Consider the following 11,665-nt stretch of genomic DNA (forward strand, 5'->3'; position numbering starts at 1 on the left):
GCCTGTGGTTTATATTTGAGCAGTGCCACAACGTACTACTTTATAATTTCCAAATAATTCGGGGGGTGAGAGATGAGGCCAGTCTGGCTTAATTAGCAAGAAATCTGAATTACAGAATTACACAACCGTAAAGGTACAGAGGGTCTATTTTCAAATATAACAAAGTGGTTGCATTTAAGTCCCGACTCCCCATTACCAAGACAATGTTGTATGGTGTGAACTGCATCTTACTATGTGACTGTGGGGGTTACTCTCCTTTTCAGGACTTCAGGTAAAATGAAGGAATTAGATGAGATGATATAAAAGGACCCTTCTGGTCCTCAAAATTCTAGGATTCTAAATTCCTTTCTTTGAGTTTCAATTTGCCATCAATTAAACAAATAACAATATCTGCATCACATGAGAAAGCACAGATAGCTAGCTATCACATTGATGAAATACATCATGCAGAACCTGAAGTAGATTATTGCACTGAGTGGGAGAGCAACAAAAGTCCACATTTGGGAGGGGGATGGAGGAGGAGAGCAGCATCCAGGCCTATGATTTCATAGGCGTCTCACGGTGAGGAAACACCTTCTTCCACCAATGCAGATTGGCAACTGCTATTCAATGCGGAGTCTTAAAGAGCTGTCTGTGGAACAGAGAGGTTAAATTCCTTGCTAAGACCACAGATGCAATTGAACCCAGATCATGTGACCCAAGTTCATTCTGTACTCTCCAGTTGTTGTTACGATCAGTTTGTAAAATCTGTCATGAGATCATTACCATTTATGTTAGATCTCAACTATATCATAATATTCACTAACCACCAAAGCCCTTTTAATGTGCAAGAATTAACTCTGGGGACCAGAAGTTGGAGTACATTGGTCCAATCCTTCATTTCTTTTGATCTCTCAATTTGATAAAGCCACTGACTTTTACTAAGATGTAAGACTCTATGATTCCTAGGGAAAGAAATAATTTCAAAACTGAACCAGTGAATTTCAAATTAATGAGCGTTGGCACTGTGAAGAGTGATAGGGCTCATCAATTGAAGAAGACTTTCTGGTCTTTCGTGCCTTTCTTCATTTTTTATTTTTAGAGAGACAGAGAACCATTAATAATAATTCATGAGCCAAAATAATCCATATTCTATTATTTAGGTGTTCAAATACATAATCCCACTTCTAAGTCACATGACCTGCCTGAACACCACCTATTAATGTCAGAAATTTCTTTATCACATACAATGTGTGCATGATCCAGAAATCCATCACACAATCTTGAAAAGCACTGAATTTTGTAATAAATTAATCTTTAGATATTTGGAGGAATTTTAAGTCTTTTCCAGCAAGGCAGATCAAACACTGTCCCCTACCTAGATCTTTCCCATGCTTTCCCATAATTCTATAGTTATACTGCCTCCCTTTTGGTCCCATAAAGAAGAAATTTTCACTTCCCTCCAACTCCAAGAAAAAAATAAGCCAGAGAACACAAGGACAAAAAGAAATACTTTGCGTGGTCTGAGAAGAGAAGCCTAAACTTGGGAGGGTTGAATTGAGATCAAATGTGATCACTTCAGCACCTGGATGAATTTCCTGGTCTCAGGATCCTGAGAATGATCCCATGATAGCGCCTGTTCTCCATACGTAAAAGGAGGAATAAGAAGCTAATGGAGACTAATACTCGTATCAGAAAATGTACAACAGTTGGGTAGAACAATTTCAAGTTAAGCTCAGTCTTTTTTTTCCCTTTGCTACTGCTATTGCTATCTCAAGTGTCACAATAAGGAAAATGTATTCTTTTATATGGTAGAAATTTGCTTGTGTGATACCTAGCATGTAATGCCAAACTGTTCACATGCTGTTTAAAGAATCATTCTGCATATAGATGGGTCTGTGTGCCCATATGTTTCAAAGTTCAGTTTCAAGGAACAGCTGAATTAGTCAGTGAGACATAAAAGGGAAGTGGCCAATATTCATTTACATGTTGAAGGAAGGAAGAGGGAAACAGAGGGAGAGGGTGAAGGGGAAGGGGGGTCTGCTGTACATGCTGTTCAAAAAAGAAACTGGCTATTTCCATTTCCAATTATTTGTCTCTGTTTTCCTGCTTATTCTTTGTCTTACAGATGCTGCAGCTATTTCTGGCAGAGATTACCGACTCTATCTAACAGGTGGACTGCAGAGGATTCAGCTGGTGTCTGCTCTTGGTGGTCACGCCACCAGGTGAACATGCTAACTTCGATTTCTCTTCATGTCCCAAAACCAACTGTTGGCCCACCCGCCTTGGCAGGGTCCCCCTTCCCAGGAAAATCAATTTGAACCCAAACATAAAAACAGATTTTGAGGAGTCAGAGTGAGGTGGGACTTTGGAGGGGGGGGATGGGGAAAGAGGGTAGCTCTGAACAGAACAGATAAAGATCCTGAATGCAAAATGCCAGACAAAATAGGGAGCAACCTCAACCAGGAAATTGAACTTTCCCTAGCTCCTTCCTCACAGCTATTTTTGCACATATAGGGTAAGTTGAAGTTGACTCTCATTGATCAGTTTTGGAATTGTTTAGTGTCAGAGTAACTGAACTTAGGGACTGGCCTTGAAAAAAATGCTGCACTGAGGACTGTTGGGTAAATCTCCATTTGCAAATTATACCCCATGCAGCATGGCCTTTGAGCTTGTAATAACTTGTACTTGTAATAACAAAGGGGACTGCATTCTTCTGTCTGCCTCAATGCCCTTCAGCTCAAAGCTTCTAATATATTTGCCATTTAGACAGGGGTCAAACCATGCCCCTAATCCTCTTCAAAACGGTTCAGTAACTCAGTGGCAGAATCAAGTCCATGGACTTGAAGCTAAACAGATCTAGAAGGAATTGGATTGGTTTCTTCCCAGGGGACCAGCCTCCTCTAAATAGCCGTTGTCAGCACAATGCTATTTGGGGTTCTGGACTAAGTTTTTGCTACAATTCGGAACCCATACCTGCTTGGCATACGGACCATCCTATCTCCATTACAAAAACCAACCAGCCACTTCCCAAGTGTTGGCTTTTCTTCTTTTAATGAGAACTAGGAATAGCTAAAGAAAGGGAAGTATACACTGAGTGAGCCTGAAGTGGCTCAGATCCCTTGGAAAGGGGGAAAAGATTGCATCAGTGAAACTGTAACCCATGCATGACTGCATGCATTCATTCAGTAAACAGTTATCAATCATCTCTCATGTGCCAGGGACAGAGACTTGTGAGATCAAAGAGAGGCCCAGAAAGACTTGGGCCACTTAATTCCTTTTGTCTCTTTGCTGACTCCCTGAAGAGATTATGTTTTGGAAATGGTTGCAGTCAATGATGAATATGGAGCACAATATTTTAAGGTTAACTAAATGTTTCCCATATGTTATTTCAATTAATGGAGATTTAAAAAAGAAAGAGTCTTAGCTCCAAAGCTCCAGTGATAAGAAAATTTCAGAAAGAGAAAGAAGCATCAATTAATGGAGATATTTTGCATGCATTGGTTTATACTGCTCCTACCTGTTTCACTTCTTTGAAAAAAATCACATTGTGGGTTTTTTTTTTGTTTTTTTTTTTTGCTTTTAGGCACATGCTTCAAGCCCTGAAAACCCCGAAGAACAGAGTATTCTTTACCTAAACACACAGACAACATTGTTCTTCTTCCTTTTGGGGCACTTCCACCACCACCGCCAACTCTCCCCCCCACCCCCCGCCATGATCTTTTTTTTTTTCTTTTCTAAGCTATATCAATTAGGGCAAGTGAGGATCTGAGAAAGGATAGGCTTGCTGCTTGGGTTGAATGGGACAAAAAGAATTTTTTTGGCTTCCATTTTCTCTTCTAAGGGGAGCAATCCTTGGCCTGGAAATGATAGGACAATGATAATTAATATGAAATTGTGAAGCAAGATAAATGAGGAGATGTTAAGAGAGGACCTCTAGCTGCATCCAAAAGTTCAGATCACCCTAGGGAATGACATCCTAGGGTAATGACAAAAGACTGACATGTAACTGCTTGCTGATTATCGATGCTCTTTTGAAAAGATTACTGAGAATGGGGGAGGTGCTATAGCACTAGAAGAGGGCAAATGTTATCTCTATTTCTGAAAATGAGGATGATTGGCAAGCTTGACTTTTTATTTTGGCAAAATTCTATAACATATTAAAGTAGTAGGTTTGTGGGCACTTTGGGAATCGGTGATCACCAAACTGATGTAACTTCATGGAAACCAGACTGTGCCATACTAACCTCATTTCCTTTCTTGACAGGACACCCGACCCAGCTCCCTAGCCAACCAGAGAGAAGCTACTGCCAGCAGCAGTGGTGGAGCTCGAGCAAGAGCTTTTCCATTTCAGCCAAACAGAAAGATTCTTGTTCAACCTGGCTCTCGAAAGGTTCCCTGGCAGGATGCGCCATATGAGGGGAAAACCCAAGAGGGAAAGCGCTAGAGATAAGAAGGAGCGCAGGCAGGCGATGATGGAGGCCCGGCAACAGGTCACCACTGTGGTGCTGCCTACGTTGGTTCTCCTGATTCTCTTCATCGTGATTCTGTTCTACATCCTGACACGCCCTGCTGTCAACAAATGCCAAGAACCACAAATCCTCAAAACCTAAAAGATGTACCAGGAGAAAAAAGAGATGAGATGGAAGCAAAAAGCAAAACCAGAAGCTTCTAATTTCTTAATGTCTCTAAAGTTTCAAGTCTACTCATTGATTATAATTCCCTAACACCTTCTGAAATGCAATAAAAAAAGTTCAGCAGCAAACATGTCATATAGCTTGCTTTCTGCGTCCTGTAGCTTTCAGACTGGTGGTCTTCCTGAAATGGATGTATGACCCTTGAAAGGGGAAATATTTTGTGCTATAAAATCTCTATGAACCCTCTGGTGAATCCCTCAGTTTCAGAGTAGTTTGAAGGGGCCTCACTGACCCAAATCTGAAAAACAAAACAGAACAAAACACCCAAGTCCAAAAAAAGATTCCCTTCTATACCATACCTGACAAGTAATCACTCCACCCTTGGTGAAAACTTCTCTCCAATAAGGGGCAACCCACCTACTCTTATTCTACTTTGGGATAGCTTTAAATGGGAGAATGTTGTAATTAGTCTCTCTCTAACTCAGACCCTGCGATTCAAAGACCCATCTCTATAGCCAAACACAACAAATCTAATCTTTCTTCCATGTGGCAGGTCTTAAGACATTTGAAGGCAGTTATTATGTACCACCCGCGCCACCTCTTCTTCTGGCCAAACCTCCCCATTTTCCTTAGCCAGTCCTTATGTGTCAACAGTTCTTGGACCACTGTCATCATCATGCTTTTCCAGCTTATTAATAATATTAATCCTTCTTAAAATAAAGGGCCCAGGAGAGAAGCTACTACACCAAATATAGTATGATGAATACAGAAATTTCACATCTTTATTCTTGGAGAGTCTGCCTCTTAATAAAAAGCCTAGGATTACATTTGCTTTCTTGGCTACTTTATCACACTGTGGCCTTAGAGTGAGTTGGTGGTTTGCTTGTATCTCCCAGGTCTTTTCCAGATGAGCTAATGCTATCTTCATCCTCTACATGGAAAGCTGTTTTGGGAATCAAAGTGTGGAATCTGATATTTACCCCTATCACATCTAGTCTTATTTGATCTGGCCAAATGGTTTAATGCATCTAATTGGACTTCTATCCATCCTACATTTAATTGCACTTTTTAGCCTGCATCTCTCCATCTTTTCCACAAGAATCGAAGAGACTATATCATATTCTACTCTAATATATATATATATATATATATATATATATATATATATATATATATATATCAGATATATCAGATGTATATGATATATATCATAATCTAATCTCATCTAAGCAAACTATTCCCTACGACATTTTCCTGATCCACCAGTTTAGGAAGTTGGTTAATCACAAAAGAGCTGATTGAGCATGACTATTCTTGAAGATCCTTCTCTTTCTTAATACTACTTACCAGCGACATACTTTGGAAATCTAGCAAGAAAAGAAGTCAAGCCCACTGGCCTAGATCAAAGCTTCTTAGATTATCGATCATGACCCCATATAGGGTCCTGTAACTGGATGTGGGAGTTATGAAATTATAATTTATTGTCAGTAAATGTTTGAATTGCATATCTATATATTCTTGGTTGAAAAGGAGTTGCAAGTAGAAAAATTTAAAAAGCCCTGGCTTACATAGCTGGAGATTCCATTCTCTTTTCTGAAAATCAGAAATTTTTCCTTCTCCAGAACTGCCATATCACTCCCAGTCTTTTCAAGTTCACCAACAGTGTATAGATGCTATTTTTTTTTTATTGCACAAGGTAGCAGGTCACATGGGCCAGGTGCCATGGCTGTTCTTTTTACTTTCTCCTTTTCTGGGATATCAACTCCTTACCTAGTCATTTTGGCTCCTTCCTTTCTAATCCAAAGGTTATTCACTTTGTCAGAGAAAACAAAGGCAAAAGAAAAATCGAGTGTACTTTACTTCTAATTTCTGTACAAGTCTCCTTAAAATCTATATTGTTTGGTGAGTTCTCTTATTGGTCTCTTTAGAGAACTTTCTTTTTTCTTCTTCTTTGGAATTGTTTTTGTTATGTTTTCAGATTTCAGCCTGGGAGAGGTTCTCATGTTTTTTGAACAGACTTCCCTTGTAGAATTTTCGTTTGTCAGATTCTACCTCCTGAATTCCCCAAATCAAGGAAACATATATCAACATGACCCTCAGGAATCCATTGCAGTGTACTTTACAAGTTCAAAACTGACCATAATTCTTTGTGCTTTATGGCATTTGGAAAACATTGACAAACATCATCACAACCTTGGAAACAATTGCAGATAATACAAAGAAGAGTTAACACCTTCCCATGGGTCCTCAAACTTTTAAATAGGGGGCCAGTTCATTGTCCCTCAGACTGCTGGAGGGTCGGACTAGAGTAAAAACAAAAACTTTGTTTTGTGGGCCTTTAAATCAAGAAACTTTATAGCCCTGGGTGAGGGGGATAAACGTCTTTAGCTGCCACATGTGGCCCGTGGGCCGTAGTTTGAGGACCCCTGCGCTTAGATGATAGAGCCAACATCCAAAGAGATCTTAACAGACTAGAACAACGGGCTAAGTCTAATGTGAAGAAGATAATGGGCACGATATAATCTAGGTTCAGAAAATCAGCTTCCTAAGTACAGGTCACCAGATAACTTTTTATAAAGAAAATATGGGGAATTTAGGGGACTGAAAATTCAGCATGAATAAAAAGCGTACAATTGCAGCTGTCTTAGGCTGTATGTAGTAAGGCATTGTGACCCCATATGGGATCTCATAACCAAATGTAGGGGTCATGAAGTTACAATTTATTATCAATACATGTTTGGTACATATACCTATTTTCTATAGCTGGGCTTGCATAAAACTTTTCTTGGGCAAAAAGAGGTTACAAGTGGAAAAATTCTAAGAAGTCATGCCTTTAGAGAGTTTCCAGAAGACCAAAGAAGCAATAGTGCCACTGTACTTTGGCCTTGCTCACGTTTAGAGTTCTGTGTCTGGTTTTCAGTGTCACATTTTAGGGAGCACACTGACAAAGGAGAGTATGTTTAGAAGGGGAAAAGTAGAGCAGTGAGTGAGAGCTGGAGACCATTATAAACAATCCAGAAGCACTTCCTCTGCAACTGCTAGGTACTGGGCACTATGCTAAGTGCTAAGGTTACCGAGACAAAAGCTTAACAAGATACCTACTCTTGAGGAATTCGTTTAGTTCCTGACAAAAGCAACCAGAATAATACCCAGTATTTCCATAGCAAGCACTTAAGAAATTTCTTATTTTAGCCCAACAACAATGCTGGGAGGAAGGTGCTATTACTAACCTCCTTTTATAGATGAAGTTACACTGGGTGGACGAGCCAACAGAGGCAGCATGTACTCACATGCAGAATGAATATTGGGCCATTGTGTCCAGGCTTGGCTGGAGAAGCTACTGCAAAGCTCCGGGCTAGAGGGGATGAGGGCCTGAACATGGTGGTGATCATGTGAGCACAGAGACTGAACAAAGGCACTGAGCTGTTTGGCCCAGAGAAGAGAAGATGTAAGGGAGGATATGATTGTTGTCCTCTGACTACTGAAAGAATTCCTGTTCAATAGATAGGGATAAATACTTTCTTCTTCTTGGCCCCAGAGAGTAGAACTAGGAGTGGTGGGTGGAAATTGAAGGGAGGCAGATTTAGACTCAGTGTCAGGGAAAACCATGTAGTCACAAGAGCTGCCCCAGGAGGCAGCAAGTCTCTCCTCTCTGGAGAAAACATGTCTCCTTGTACAGGAGATTTTCAATCACACATATTTACCTCTAAGGTCCCTTATAACAGAAATTCTATAATTCTATGCTAGGCCCAGTATGGGGAAAGAGGCGCACCATTGGGTAATGATTTAAGGCCACTGTAAAAGAACTTGTAAAGCATGTTCTAGGTGATGCAAAGAACAGAGTGCTGGGCCTCTAGTTGGGGGGGGGGAATCTGAGTTCACATGCAGCCTCAGACACTTTTTAGCTGTGTAACCCTGACCAAGTCACTTCATCCTGTTTGCCTCAGTATCCTCATCTATAAAAGGAGGTGGAGAAGGAAAAGCCAGGCTCTTTGCCAAGAAAACAAAGAAAACAAAGAGGCGGACAAGACTAATCAACTAAATAAAACACACAAACTGAGATTTGGGGATGCTGTCACCTTCTTTCACATGCATCAAGTGAAATAAGGCAGAGAATACACACTTCTTTTTTCTTATTTTTATCTCTGAGGCAATTGGAGGTAAGCGACTTGCCCAGGGTCATACAGCCAGGAAGTGTTAAGTGTCTGAGGGCAGATTGGAACTCAGGTCCTTGTGACTTCAGGGCTGGTGTTTTACCCACTGCATCATCTAGCTGCCCCAACTGCACACTTTTTGTTGACAGAACCTAACACTCCTTCCTAAAACCACACACCCCAAACCCTTCAGTTCAACAGCCAATGCTCTGGTACACATACTTGATTTCCGAGTTTCTCCTAGCGCTCTCACTTTTTGCATCCTGAAAGTAGGCTTTGTTCCTATTTGAAGTAGTAGCAACTCAACTTTGCTTTTAAAAATACTGAAAATGCTATTAAAAGAAGCAACACCCTCCCTCCCAATTTGATAATGGTGGTCACACTAGAACCATGCATATTACACAATGAGTGTTGAATAAATGCATATCAGCTTGAAAATGATCAATGTTCCTTTTATGCTGAGAAATGTGCTCCCCACCTCTAGGGAGGGGGGGAAGGTGTTCTTCATACCTTCTACATTTTCCTTCATTTGGCTGGAGAATCCTAGAACTTCAGAGCTTGCAGGGACCCTAGGCCTACAAGCAAGAGTTTAACATTTTTCCTTATTGTTGGTTTCATGTTGGACAGATATTTCTGAGTTTTGATTCTCCAGTGTATTTGTTAGTTTTTTCAAGGTTTATTTCATCCATAAATTTGATAAGCATGCTTTCTGTGTCCTCTGATATACTGCCAGGGTTTAACTTTTTATATCCTCTCCTTTGCAAGTGGCAAATTTCTCAGATCCTGTCAGAAAGGCCCAATGGCCTACTAGAGAGAGATCCAGCCTCAGCATGACAAGACCTGGATTCAAGTCCAAGCAGCATAACCACATGGTTGCTGTGTGACTGCAGGCAAACCACTTGACCTCTCTAATGACCAAGTTCTGGAGGATTTGCCAAATTGTGAATACATAGAAGAGGTTCCTATGCTAGGGATTTCCCATATTGAGGAAATTCATCACACTGATGAAATTTACACAAATTTAGGACCAGGGATTTCAGTGCATTTATAGTTCTTGTTCTGTCATTTAATTCTTACAAATGTGGGGAGGTACCAGTGTCACCCCTACAGTACATAAGGTAAAACTGAGGAAGACCAAAGTAAAGAGACTCGCCTGGGGCTGCCCACACCAGGGAAAAGACTGAATTAGGATTTGAATGCCAATCTTTCTTTCTTATACTGCAATGTACTGGGTATTATGGTACTGCCTAGCTCCTACCTTTGCCTCCTCCAGGTAGGCTTTGTTCCTATTTGAAATGGTAGCTGTCCCTTAGTAGTTGGCAAATGTCTTCCAGAGATGCCATGACCAGACATTTATTGCTCTGGCCAATTTAATCCACTACTACTGCCTGAAGCGTATGCATTTTACAGTGCATTTGGTACATAGTGCTTTTACATACATTGCCCCATGTGTATGATGTTGCAAGGGTCATGTGTTTAAATGGCAAATAGGATGTGATGGCACATTTCATGTCTTTCTTACCCCTTCATGAGCTAAAGAGAGAGAGAGAGAGAGAGAGAGAGAGAGAGAGAGAGAGTGAGAGTGTTAATTCTCTAAATGGTAGAGTATTACAATCACTGAACCTGAAATGAAGACAGTTGGATTCCAAGCTTAACTCTTCCATTAACTATCTATGTGACTTTGGAGAAGTCAATTCCCTGCAGACATCTCGTTTTCCAGTTTTTTAAAAAATCAACACAAGTTCTTTGTTCCCAAGTCCAGTGCTTGTGATGTGGGCACAGAAATATCCCGTGCGTGGATTCAAGTGGAAAGGAATGAGCATTAGAATCTCAGACTAGTATGCTTTCTAGATCCAGCCAGATACAACCCATGTGGGCCCTGCCATAGGGTACAGACAGTAGAGTATAAGTAATTGGGACCCCTTCTCTGCATATGGTCATGCCGGCTGAGACCAAAAAAAATGTTATATGAATTCATTATATGTGAGCACTTTAGAGATGTAATGGGATTGGAGGGTACATCTGTTCCTTTAAGAACAAATGTCTTTCTGCACACAAATATCTTGAATGTTATAGTTGAAATTGAGCCTAAGTTTTAAGCCACAAAGACAAGAGGGAACAGGGGACATGGGAAAGGAAGGCTTGGAAAAATGACAGTTCACAGCTCCCAGGAGTGGTAGCCCTGCCAAAACTTCTTTTTATTTAAGAAAACTTGAAGGTATCAGGTGGCTCCAGACAATATAGAACCAAGGAGTACTTCATAGAAATAGTGGCTAATCTAAGTTCTTGGAACTTATGGAGTGTTAGGGACTCCAAATTAAAAACAAAACCAAAAACAAGGAGAGATCAGACCAACAGTAAAAACAATACAATGAGTCCAATGGCAGACGAAGTTCTGGTTTCAGTAAGTTACTTCCCTTTCTGGAATCTCAGTTTCCTCACTTGTAAAATGAGGGGAACTGGGCTAGATAATCTTTTCTTTCAATTGTCCTTCCCACTGTCACTGACCCAAGGACTCTTGTCTTGTTCATCGCTTTTATACTGGCTTATTCCAGACAAAATTACCTTTCAACATTATAGTCAGAGTATGACTGAAGAGGTTGGGGGATCAATGTGACAAAACGGTTAAACACAACACAGAATTATTCTGTCTGCCCAAAATGTCACTGAATTGCTCAGCCTGCCCCATTACCAAGATGATAATTCACTGTCGAATTCAGGAGAATTCTCAGAGAACCCTACTGAGCACCTTTGCTTCAGCATCTCATCAAATTTTTTTAGATCTCAATAAGGCTTCTAGGCTGTGCTAGGGTGGCAATGACTTCCATGAGAATTACCCTTGTCAGACCTCATATGGAGCACTGTGTGTAGTTTGGGGCACCACAATTTAGGAAG

General features: G+C 40.6%; 1 long non-coding RNA gene across 1 annotated transcript in view; it reads left to right on the top strand.

Annotated features, from left to right (window-relative positions):
* Positions 1-4,738, top strand: part of LOC116420245 — a 58,932-nt gene extending 54,194 nt beyond the window's left edge. The window contains exons 3-4 of the long non-coding RNA XR_004230549.1: positions 2,108-2,204; positions 4,247-4,738. This is a non-coding gene — a long non-coding RNA (uncharacterized LOC116420245). The remainder of the gene's footprint in view (positions 1-2,107; positions 2,205-4,246) is intronic.
* Positions 4,739-11,665: the final 6,927 nt, after the last annotated feature.

The sequence above is a fragment of the Sarcophilus harrisii genome, chromosome X (assembly GCF_902635505.1).
Source record: "Sarcophilus harrisii chromosome X, mSarHar1.11, whole genome shotgun sequence".
In the NCBI taxonomy this organism is placed as follows: Eukaryota; Metazoa; Chordata; class Mammalia; order Dasyuromorphia; family Dasyuridae; genus Sarcophilus; species Sarcophilus harrisii.